Source organism: Rhipicephalus microplus, chromosome 10 (assembly GCF_043290135.1).
Source record: "Rhipicephalus microplus isolate Deutch F79 chromosome 10, USDA_Rmic, whole genome shotgun sequence".
Classification (NCBI taxonomy): Eukaryota; Metazoa; Arthropoda; class Arachnida; order Ixodida; family Ixodidae; genus Rhipicephalus; species Rhipicephalus microplus.
In genome coordinates, this window is record NC_134709.1 from 89,568,727 (window position 1) to 89,581,497 (window position 12,771).

Genomic DNA, 12,771 nt, shown 5'->3' on the forward strand with positions numbered 1-12,771 from the left:
TAGACGATTTTTCTGCGCAGTCAGTACCGCTGTCTTTAGCTTAGGGTATGCATACCGAGGTTCAAAAGCTTTTGGGTTGGTGTGCTTACCGGTAGCCCTATGGCCACTTTGTAGGCGCCCCTAATTGTAGACTCGATGGTTTCTTCTTCTGATTTGTTTAACGCGTGGAAAGGTAGACTATACGTAACCTTACACAGTACAAGTGCCTGTACTAATCTAATAGTGTCTCCTTCCTTCATTCCCTGTTTGTGGTATGTTATTCTATGGATCAATCGTGCAACTTGTTTCGTGGCTGATTTCAACATGTTCATTGTATGTTTCGCTCGTCCATTACTTTGAACCCAGTAACCAAGAATACGTGTGACGGTTACCTGACCTACTTTGACACCTTCAATGTGCATGTCGTTGTTTCCGTTACTTTTGCATTTTTTCCCATGTACCCTGATAATTTCAAATTTTTCTGGGGCACAGCTGAGCCCACTTGCCTTCGCGAAGTTTTGAACTGCTGTTGCAGCCTCTTGAAGTGTCTGCTATTTGTTAGACAGAGATTCACGCGTTGCCCATAGGGTGATATCATCCGCATAGAGAGTGTATCCTCACTGCGGCACTTCATCCAGAGCTCGCGTGAGTCCTAACATGGCGATGTTTAAGAGCAGGGGAGAGATGATGGCTCCTTGAGGGTTTACCTTTGTTTGGCATCTCCAAAGCATCTGACGTGACTTGTGCTACGCTTATCGAAGCTCGCCTTTCTGTGAGGAATGGCTTGATGTAATTGTAGGTGTTAGCCCCACATACAATGTTTAATTCTGTTAGGATGGCCTTATGCGAGATATTGTCGAGTGCTTCTTTTAAATCAAGGGCTAGTATTAGATGTTCTCCTCCCGTACGTATATATCTCACAACTTCCTCAGGTAATAGGAGAAACGCCTCTCGAGTGGAGAGGCCATTGCGGAAACCCAGCATAGTGGCTGGAAAAAGGCCGTTGTCCTCTATAAAGTTTTGGAGCCGATTATGAATAACCCTTTCAAAAAGCGTTCCCATACATTACGTCAAAGATATGGGTCTGATTGCCTGCAGGGGTGGCTTCTTCCCAGGTTTAGGTATCGTAATAATTTTGGCTACTTTCCATTCCTCGGGTATCTTCACTTTGAGCCAATAGCTGTCATTAAAATGGTTTTTCAGTGCATCTATGACATTATCGCGGAGGTTCCTTATCATTGCATTTGTGATTTGATCTGAATCAGGGGCAGAATTTCTCTTGGCTGCTTGGGCAGCAGCAAAGACCCCTTCCTCGGTGATTGGGGCGTCGAGTCTCTCACGGCACCTACCTCAGAACGTTCGTCGATATTTACCGACTACATCGACAACGACAAGCGCGACAGCTGCCAGGTCCGTCCATCCGTCCGTCCGTCCGTCCAGTCAGTCAGTCAGTCAGTCAGTCAGTCAGTCAGTCAGTCAGTCAGTCAGTCAGTCAGTCAGTCAGTCAGCCAGCCAGCCAGCCAGCCAGCCAGTCAGTCAGTCAGTCAGCCAGCCAGTCAGTCAGTCAGTCAGCCAGCCAGCCAGTCAGTCAGTCAGTCAGTCAGTCAGTCAGTCAGTCAGTCAGTCAGTCAGTCAGTCAGTCAGTCAGTCAGTCAGTCAGTCAGTCAGTCAAACATCAAATAGAGGCGGCTAAAATATAGAGCCGGCTAAGAGTGTACCTGTCGTCGATGTCGCTACCGCTACCATGTGTATATCTCTTAACCTGAGCAGTATGCCTTTGTTCCCAGGCCACCGGTACCTGGGTCCCGGGAATCCACTGCGCAACGGAGATCCGGTGGACGAGGACGATGGCATAGCCAAGTCGCATGACGAAGCCTACGAGCGAGCCACAAGTCACGAGGACGTCTTTGCGGCTGACCAAGCATCTGCAGCTCTCTTCTTGAACGACTTTAGAAGCACTGGTAAATGGAATTCTGCATTAGGTGCAGTCGGTCTGGGCACGAAGAATATTGTAGAACAATACGTTTTGGGCCGCAGAATCTATGGAATGCCAGGAGATAGACGGAAACGTGCACATAACAGGCAATCAGATACAGCCGACGCAAAGCGATACAAGCCTGACTCAAGCACCGGCGACGCCGAAATGTTGGCGCAGATGCAATCGAACGCTCCCGTCCGTACAGGCGGAGCAGGAATTGGAGGTGACGGTGAAAATTCCGCAGAACTCGTTCAGCAGATTTTGCGCGTACCTCGCGACCACGGAGTGGTCACAGTGTTCCGTGATAGCAAAATACTCACCACATGGGCCTATTCAATGCTGAAGACGAATTTAGTGTATGGCACCCAAAAAACGTTTCCAGGAGTTTTAACTAGCCTCTCACGCTTGCAAGTGGACCGGCCGTACCTTTATATTCCTCGCGGCACCTACCTTAACTTACCGTCTCACACAAGAGCCGTGCGTTGCACTGTCAAGGTTACTCCCCATGGTCTACGCACCCCTTGGAAGACTGGCTCTTCGTTTGTCCAACCTGTCAACTCTGACATGCCAGTTTATTGTCTTAGCTCCGTCGGATTAAACCACTCCTTGGATACAGGCATCTGCCGCGTTAAGAAAGGCGAGACAAACAACCCTATGAAACCGCAGTCTTACACTTTAATTCAGGAGAAGGACCACGCCGATCTGGCTAAGAGCTGCTGGGGTCTTAAAATCACACCGGGAAAGGAGGAGCAAAATGGCGACGACGAAAAGAGCATACCTGCGTGCATGGGCGTGCCGCGACACAACTTTGCCTATGACTTTATTCACATTGACAAGGCTAGTCTCCACTCGACCAAGTTTGTGAACCAGTTTCCCTTCAAAGGCCACGTGGGCACACCCATAGTCAACTATGAGTATCAGTTTGGAGGTGCCGCTTGGCTAAAGATGGGCCCTACTTACAACGCGGAAATGAGTTGCTAACTCGAACACAGCTAGGCCTGCCTACTGACGTTGTATCCTACACTACTAGCAACTTGTCAAACTACGAGTGATACGAACAAAAGCCACATCTGAACGTCATCATGCGTCTTCGACCCGACGATATGCACACGCGCCACGTGAAATATTTAGACCCTATGGAAAATACTCACTTTACCCGTGGTTTAAAAACGATGATACATTCTAACATTCAGTCGAGTTTGAGTGTTGGTGTGTTGGCGGTAAACAAGTCGAACAAGGACGATCCAGGCAGTACCGAAACTTTCCAAGATATTGCCGCTTTCTTTCAAATTGACACAAAATTGGTGGTTCATTCTGACGTGGACACCATAGTAGCCGACAGCGTGACTCTGTCGTCAAGCGTGGGGTCATACTTGCGTCACACCAACGAAAACATCAAAGCAAGTTACAACAGCCTCACACGTCACGGGCATCCAGTAAACCTTGCTCGCACGGAGACCGAGGTGACCGAACACAAGGCAGAGCTCGAAAAACTGGCGGAAGCGCAGCAGCGTTCCTTGGTCTCAAGAAGCTCGGTGCCTTTTCTTCCACAATAAAGGCAAGATGAAAGAAAGCTTTCCGTTTGACTTTTTATTACTTGAGCGTCGCTGTCGTCGAAGACTAAGAAGGGATATGTTTATATATATATATATATATATATATATATATATATATATATATATATATATATATATATATATATATATATATATATATATATATATATATATATATATATATATATATATATATATATATATATTGCCACCCACACGTAGTGTGTCGACTGCAAGAGCGGCTCTACCATCTGGAGGTAAGAAAGAGGATTTGCGTGTCTCTTCTCGGCTCGAGAGCCAGCCACGACTGACGCATCGTCCTAGAGCTAGCTAGCCGGTCGTTCAATATATTCCCCAGTACTTGTGACTCATCGTGACAAACTGGTGGAAGGTGCTGGGTAGTCTCACGGATGCTGCAGACCCCCCCAGGAAGCCGTAATACGAGTCCAGTGCCAGTCAATACTCCCGTGCATCGGACGAGCCGCCGAATCAGGGGATTGCCTCCGGAAGTCAGCGATACTGCTACCACCACGTCAACAAACATGACCAGCACTTCGGTACAAACCTTGCCAACCAGCACGGGAAGCACGTCGTCGAACCGATATACGTTGGAAAGCCCACGGGCACCGACGACGTTCCATGGTACGGAGAGCGAAGACGTTGAGGACTGGTTGGCGGACTTCGAGCGCGTAGCCAACTTGAATCAGTGGGACAACGCGGCGAAACTGGGTCGTGTCTACTTCTATCTCGAAGACGGGGCTCACACGTGGTATCAAAATCGAGAGGAGCAGCTGACGACGTGGCCAGAATTCTCTCGTAGACTTCTGCAGACATATGCCAGCGCTGACCGCCAAGAAAGAGCTGAACGAGCTATTCTTGCCCGCGTCCAGTCGCCAAACGAAACTGTGACCGCGTACGTCGAAGACATGACGCGTCTCTTCCGACGGGCAGATTCAAGAATGACGGAGGACAAGAAGTTTCGTCACTTGATGCGTGGTGTCAAGGACCAGCTTTTTGCCGGCCTCGTGCGAAGCCCTCCGAAGACGGTCGCGGAGTTCTTGTCTGAAGCCGTGACAATGGAAAAAATGCTACAGCAGCGATCAAACCAATACGACAGGCAAGTCAGTGGCATGTCCACTGCTGACATTTTCGCCGCCGCTGGGACCAGCAATGACTCCTTACGTGAACTCATCCGTAATATCGTACGTGAAGAGTTGCAAAAGGCTGGTGTAACACCTCATCCTACGGTTAGCTCTACTGCAACTGTCATCAAAGATGAGCTGCACCAGGCCCTCCGGGACACCTTGCCTCCTGATACAGCTGCGTCAGCTCCTGCTGAATACCACCGTAAGACAAACTACGCGGAAGCCTTGAAACGCCCTGCTGCATCGCCGCCTTTGTTTGTTCATCCTGTCCCTGCAGTTTCACTCGAGTCAGCGCAGCACATACCATACGACGAAGGCACGTACACGCCACCGCCCCTGCCCTTTGGCCGTGGTGCTTCTGTTGCCCATCGTTCGGTGCAACCGGTCCAGTACATCGACGATCGGCACTCGTATCCTCGGAATTCTGATGTCTGGCGCACACCCGATCACCGGCCTCTATGCTTTCATTGCGGAGAAGCTGATCACTTGTACCGCCAGTGTCCTTATCGCCGTCTTGGGCTTCGCGGCTTCTCTGCGTACTCGCCGCCCCCCCCCCCGTTACGGTCAGAGACCACGCGACATCCAAAACTACCTCTCCCAGCAGCATGAACCACCGTCTGCCGGGCGCCAGTCGCGCTCGCCATCACCGAGGCGATTTTCATCAATGCCCCAGCGGTATTCTACCGCACGATCTCCCAGCCCCCGCCGGGAAAACTAGCCGAAGCGACCTCTGGGGGCGGGGTCGCTGAACGTCGAAGCGCTGAAGACCTTCTATTGACGCAGAACCGTACAGAAACTGGTCCGACATCACCTGCTGCTGCAAAGGATAGCCGGCTTTCACTCGACATAGCAGTAACAATTGATGGTTGTGTAGTTAATGCGTTAGTGGACACCGGCGCAGACGATTCCATACTGAGCGGGAAACTGACAACGCAGCTGAAGAAAGTAATCACGCCGTGGCAGAACTCGCAGATTCGGACAGCTGGTGGCCATGTCGTAACTCCACTGGGTGCCTGCACAACTAGAGTACAGATTCAAGGGTACACATTCGTAGCAAGCTGCCTTGTTCTACGTGAATGCTCCCGTGACGTCATTCTGGGAGTTGATTTTCTACAGGAAAATGGAGCTATCATTGATCTGCAAGAGCGCCGCGTCACGTTCTCAGCCCAGCGAGCAATCAACGTGCAGGATGACGGAATGCGTGTCGACGTACACCGTATTTCTGAACAGAGCGTGACGCTTCCTCCCCGAGCCAGTGTTCTAGTCGACGTAACATGCTGTGGTTTGAGCGATGGCGATGTGGTGGCCGAGACAAATTTAGAACACCTCCTGCAGCAAGGCATATGTGTAGCGAGAAGTGTAATACACGTTCGCGACGGCCGATCTGAATTGCTCGTTACCAACTTTAGCAACGAGCATCGACACCTTTTCCGTGGCACTTCGATAGCGTTTGCCCACGAAGTAGCAAACGTAACCAACTGTCCCACGTCAGAAATAGTGGATAACGCAGACACATCAATGAGCAACATTGACATCAATCCTGATCTGTCCACCGATAACCAGACTGCGCTGCGAGCGCTCTTGTTCGAGGACAGGTCTTGCTTCGCAAGTTGCTCAAAGATCCGCCAGACGTCCATCACTCAGCACAGGATCATCACGTACGAGGACGCACGCCCAATACACCAGCACCCCTACCGCGTGTCGGCTAAAGAACGTGAAGCGATACGTACGCAAGTTCGTGAGATGCTTGACGATGGTGTTATCGAACCATCCAACAGCCCGTGGTCATCTCCAGTCGTGCTTGTCAAAAAGAAGGACGGATCACTACGCTTCTGCGTCGATTACCGAAAGCTCAACAACGTGACCAAAAAGGATGTGTACCCGCTACCGCATATCGACGATTCGCTGGATAGACTTCGTCGTGCCCATTATTTCACTTCTCTCGATCTCAAAAGCGGGTACTGGCAAATCGAGGTAGATCAGCGAGACCGCGAAAAGACAGCCTTCGTGACTCCAGACGGCCTATACCAATTTCGAGTACTCCCTTTCGGCCTGTGTTCAGCGCCGGCAACTTTCCAGCGAATGATGGACACTGTCCTCACAGGGCTCAAGTGGCAGACTTGTCTTGTCTACCTTGATGATGTGGTGGTCTTCTCTGCCACGTTCGAGCAGCACCTACAGCGCCTGCGCAGCGTGCTGGAGGCTATCCGATCGGCGGACCTCACTCTAAAGCCACAGAAGTGCCACTTCGGCTATGAAGAACTGAAATTTCTTGGACATGTAGTTAGCGCTGAAGGAGTCCGGCCCGATCCAGACAAGCTTGCCGCTGTTGCCGAATTACCAGCTCCTGTCGATAAGAAAGCCGTCCAGCGCTTTCTTTGTTTGTGCGCCTACTATCGCCGGTTCATTCATGGCTTTTCACAGATAGCAGAACCTCTGACTCGTCTCACAAGGGACGACACGCCGTTTGTCTGGGAAAACGAGCAACAAGCAGCTTTTGATGAACTGCGACAGCGCATGCAATCAGCACCCGTTCTCGCTCATTTCGACGATGATGCTGACACGGAGGTCCATACTGACGCTAGTAACGTTGGGCTTGGTGCAGTGCTCGTTCAGCGTCAAGACGACATCGAAAGGGTGATAGCCTACGCCATCCGCTCTCTATCCCGTGCCGAGGCGAATTATTCCACTACGGAGAAAGAGTGCCTCGCAGTCGTGTGGGCAATCACCAAGTTTCGCCCGTACCTTTATGGTCGTCCCTTCAAGGTAGTGACGGACCACCATGCCCTCTGCTGGTTGGCAAGCCTGTGCGACCCTTCAGGACGGCTAGCACGGTGGAGCTTGCGACTGCAGGAATTTGACGTCACCATCGTCCATAAGTCCGGCCGTAAGCATGAAGACGCTGACACACTGTCACGCGCACCCCTTCATGTCGTCAGTCAGGAAGCAGAGGAAGACGAAGGCTTCCTGGGCGCCATTAGCTCATTAGACTTGAGTAAACTGCAGCGGTATGACGCAGAGATTCGTCCGATCATCGATCATTTATAGGGCCAGGGCACAATCATACCACGTCATTTATCCCGCTCGTTGCCGTCGTTCTGCCTTCGAGAGGGTGTGCTGTACAAGAAGAACGCTCGTTCGAACAACCGTACCTACCTCCTGGTGGTTCCTCGAGACATGCGAGACGACGTCCTCTTCGCTTGCCATGACGAACCCACATCCGGTCATCTGGGCTACTCACGGACACTTGCCAGAGTGAGCGAGAGGTACTATTGGCCAGGACTTTCGGCAAGCGTCAAGAAGTACGTCAAGAGCTGTCGGGAATGTCAGCGTCGAAAGCAACCATCTGTTAAGCCAGCTGGTTTGCTTCAGCCCATTGAAGCACCCTGCACGCCGTTGGACCAAGTCGGCATGGACATTCTCGGGCCATTCCCCCTATCTGCGGACAGCAACAAATGGGTGATCGTCGCGACCGACTATTTGACACGCTACGCTGAGACGCAGGCGATCCCACGAGCCACGGCTTCTGAGGTAGCACAATTTTTCATGCGCCACATCGTGTTACGACACGGTGCTCCTTCCAGTATAATAACGGACAGAGGGACGGCATTCACGGCGCAGCTTATGGACGAGGTTTTCAAACTGAGCAACACCAGACACCGAAAGACAACTGCCTACCACCCGCAAACCAACGGACTTACCGAGCGACTGAATAAGACCATCGCAGACATGATCTCAATGTACATCGACGTACAGCACAAAACATGGTACCGGATCTTACCTTACGTGACCTTCGCGTATAATACCACCGTGCAAGAGACCATGCAATTCACGCCATTTCGGCTTCTCTACGGCCGCGAAGTGCAGACCATGCTGGACTCTATGCTACCGTGTCAAGACGAAGACGAGTTGGCAACTGACGCCGATGAATTCGCAGAGCGTGCTGAGGAAGCCCGGCAGCTCGCGCGACTACACATCGGCCAGCAACAGCAGGCAGACGCACGGCGCTATAACATCCACCACAGTGAAGTATTTTACAACCCCGGAGACCAAGTTTGGGTGTGGACGGCCGTCCGCCGCCGTGGCCTTAGTGAAAAGTTACTGAGCCGGTACTTTGGCCCTTATAAAGTGTTACGTCGCGTCAGTGACGTGAACTACGAAGTGGTTCCGGACTCAACATCGCAGGCACGGAGTAGGACACGACCGAGGTCGGATGTCGTTCATGTGTTGCGCATGAAACCATTTATTGCGCGTTGTTCATAACTTTTTTCTTGCCGTACAGCGTTTCTATGTGTTATTTATTTATTTTTGTGAACTTGCTTCTTCGTTCACTGATTTTTCCTATATTGGCACGCTCGTTCATTTCTATTTTTACTTCATCCGAATTTCCAATTTCTTTTTTTCCACGTGCCTATGTAGTAACATCGTGGTGGTGCTATGCACTTTTCTTTCCCCCTTTTGGGACTTTTTTTTTCTTTTCGAAAGGGGGGATAATGCCACCCACACGTAGTGGGTCGACTGCAAGAGCGGCTCTACCATCTGGAGGAAAGAAAGAAGATTTGCGTGTCTCTTCTCGGCTCGAGAGCCAGCCACGACTGACGCATCGTCCTAGAGCTAGCTACCCGGTCGTTCAATATATTCCCCAGTACTTGTGACTCATCGTGACAATATATAGGCAGGCATGGTGGTAGAGTGGCCGTAGCGTTGTATATAGTCCAGTAGATCCTCCGTGAGCGGTCACAACGTGGTTTATTTCGACGTTTCGGCCTAGAGTCTGGCCTTCATCAGGATTAAAGATACAGTTTGTCGGTGCTCAGCTTTATACAATCTCAAATCAGAGGGCAAGGAAAGAGGAAAAAAAGACAGAAAAGGAACAAAGGAAAAAGGAAAAAAAAAAGAAAAAGGAAAGAAAAAGAAGAAAAAGAGAAGAAGAAGCGAAAAATGATATGCGGTGGACGCCCCTCGGGTGCCCCCCTTCCACTCTTCCTTCCACTTCCCCCTTCATCTCTCTCCCCCTTCTCCCCTTCACCTTTCTGATGTCAGCGGTCTGTGTATGTTTCCGTTCACTAATGCATTCCTCCCGATCAGACGGCCCCTCCTGGCACTGGCGGTTGGGTGTGGGGCAAAAAAGAGCTTTTCAGGAAGTCCTAAGCCTTTAACTACTCGGAGTCCCGTAAACAATTCGTCGTAGAAGGAGGGGTGCCGCGTATTGTGGCAGAGGCTGGTAAGCGGGCATTTTAGGAAGTTCTAAGCCTTTAACTACTCCGCGCCCTGTCAACATTTCTTCGTAAAAAGAGGGTTGACCCGTATTGCAGTAGGCTGTGCAAGCGGGTGCAATGCAAATTCCTTGCCCGTTTCTGGATTACGCGTGTAGTGGGGGCCTCCCGGCTGTGCACAGGGTTGCTGTTGGGCATGTCATGCATGGCACAATTGATTGGGTAGTAAAAATAAAACAGAAAACAGACGACAGCTGCATTTAGGGAGAGTAGCATTTAGAAGGGTAGTAAAAATAAAACAAAAAATAATTTAGGAAGAGTAGCATTTAAGAAAAGAGACGACAGCTGCATTTAGGAAGAGTAGTTACACTTGGAATTGTTTTGGGTTGTCCAGTGCCCTTCGCAGCTGCAGTGCCGTGAACTCAGTTACTATTTTCATTGTTGCCGTATATATATATATATATATATATATATATATATATATATATATATATATATATATATATATATATATATATATATATATATATATATATATATATATATATATATATATATATATATATATATATATATATATAAACTAAACCAACGCCTTGTCTGCTTTGCATAATCGTCTCGCAAGGGCATTGCACATTAACTAGTAGTTGCGCAAGACTTTCCTGCAAGCGCGGTGGCTTCCAAGGCCATCACGAGAGGTATATAAAGGAGTCCCTAGTAGCTCAAAAAACGCAGTCGCCAACCGGCTGTCCACTCAGGAGGACCTCAAGCGGACACTAAAGAATCTGCCTTCGGTAAGACCCTTTTTTTACTTAATTATACAATACTCTGAATTGTTGCTTTTTTGCTCTTTGAATAGAGACCATGGCAGAACCACGTAAACGTCAGCATGATGAACAAGAAGACGAGGTACCGCTATATTACCAATTAGAAGTGCTTTTTGGTGACGCCGTCTTTATTCCCAGGTACAAACTACAGTGTTTATTGGTTCCAACCACGAGAACTGTGCCTATGACATTAATGAAACCATGGCGACACTTGCGGAGCCTGATCGAGGCTTGGTAGAAGTATCAAATTCAAACGTGCCCGAACCAGGAACAGGGTCTAGAGGAGTTGGAAAAAGTTTACAATCCCCTCCACGCTGGGCATTGCAGTTACACTCAGTTCCAAAACGAAGAAAGCTTGTGCACGATGTGTTTCCTGCGCGAGACGACGGAGAAGCTCAGACAATTTGTAATGACATTGTCAGAGGATTCGAACAAGGACCTAGCCAGTACGGAGTCGCAGCCGTCGCACTCCACACACGAGGAACCACTCTACCACACGTCCACGTCCTACACGACTGCAGCTGGAGCAACGACACACGCCGATGTCTTATTTTCGCTGGCTTCGTCAGACGACCAAATCGCTCGTCAATTTGGTCTACAAACGCCAGCGCATGGGACCTCTACAATCTCGTCCAGTATCTCAATAGTCAGCCCCGACTATTGGAATACCTTAAAGTGGGAGGAAGCGATTGAGGTCGTGACATTAGAAATGAAGATTTGGGACAATTCCAAGGTCCTGGACACGAGCCCGGCCGAGTTTTGGAAATACTGCACCCGAAAATTCCACATTCAGTTGCATGTGACGACGCCCATGGAGGTCAGACGAGCGGTAGAGACGCTGACAAAGCATGAGCAAGAAAGGATACAAAGTGCCGAAAACGTGCAAAAGGAGCGTCGGAAGAATCCATCTATGACTGGCTATGCGAAAACCACGTATCGCCGTTGAGCAACATTGTGCGCACCCCCAAGTGAGTGGCAGACCCGGTCTTTCGGTTTATTCGCCTGGACGACAAGCGCCTTCAACGAGCCATCCAAGTGTTTAATGATGAGATGTGTTCATACTCCACCCTCGACTTCTTTGAAATGTACAAGAACACGCAGCCACTCTTTGATGCCCCACATGGCGACCTCGCTACATGGCGACCTCGCTTTTACATGGATGTGCCCGCGTCGTTTGATGCCATGATGGAACTTTTAAACTTTCAGTTTCACGGCATCCCCGAGGAAGTGTCGGCCTTTGTCAACAACTTGTACAGCCTGGTCGAGAAGGTGATCCCCGAAAAATTGCATGGAAATTGTGTCCCCTCCGAGTGCAGGCAAAAACTTTTTTCGATCCTGTTCTTTCATTTTACATTAACCGCGGTACCATTCGCAACTTTAACCGCTACACTAGCTTTCCACTACAGGACACCGTTGGCCATCGCACCCTGGTATGGAACGAGCCAAACTGTCAGTCATCCGCTTTCGATACTGTCAAAAAAAGTTTTGGTGGTGATGTAGACTCAGTGGCTGTCAAGTACACTGCTGACCAGACCATCTCCAGGACACCCGTCATTGTGCTCTCAAACAACGAGGTGTTTCCAGATGACGACGCCTTCAACCACCGCATGTGGCGCTACAAGTGGCGGGCATGTCCTCCCCTGAAGAAATACGACAAGAAAATTCACCCGATGGCCCTGGTGCTCCTTTTTGATACGTTTGTCATGGAAAAAAATTGCCCGCAGCTTCCCTCGGGGGAACACTGAGGAGGGTGCGGACCATATAATTGGTTAACGGGGTGTTAAAGTGCGACTTACTTGGGTCGATGGCTAAATTGGTTAACGTGGTTGTGAAATGGGGTGTTAAATTGCGACTTACTTGGGTCGATGGCTAAATTGGTTAACGTGGTTGTAGGAGGGGGTGTTAAATGAGTGAACACGTACACACGTATGCGAAAGGGCGGCGCTGGTCGAAGGGACGTCGATCATTGTGTTTGTGGATTCGTTGGAATTCATTTCACCGCGACCTTGGACGTCGACGCGCCGTACAAACCAACCGACGAGCGGCAACTGAGCGAGCGAGCGCCGACCT

The 12,771-nt window shown here is 49.8% G+C and overlaps 1 pseudogene; it reads left to right on the forward strand.

Annotated features, from left to right (window-relative positions):
* The first annotated feature begins 1,723 nt into the window (after positions 1–1,723).
* On the forward strand, positions 1,724–12,446 carry LOC142774326 (uncharacterized; annotated as a pseudogene).
* The last annotated feature ends 325 nt before the right edge of the window (positions 12,447–12,771 follow it).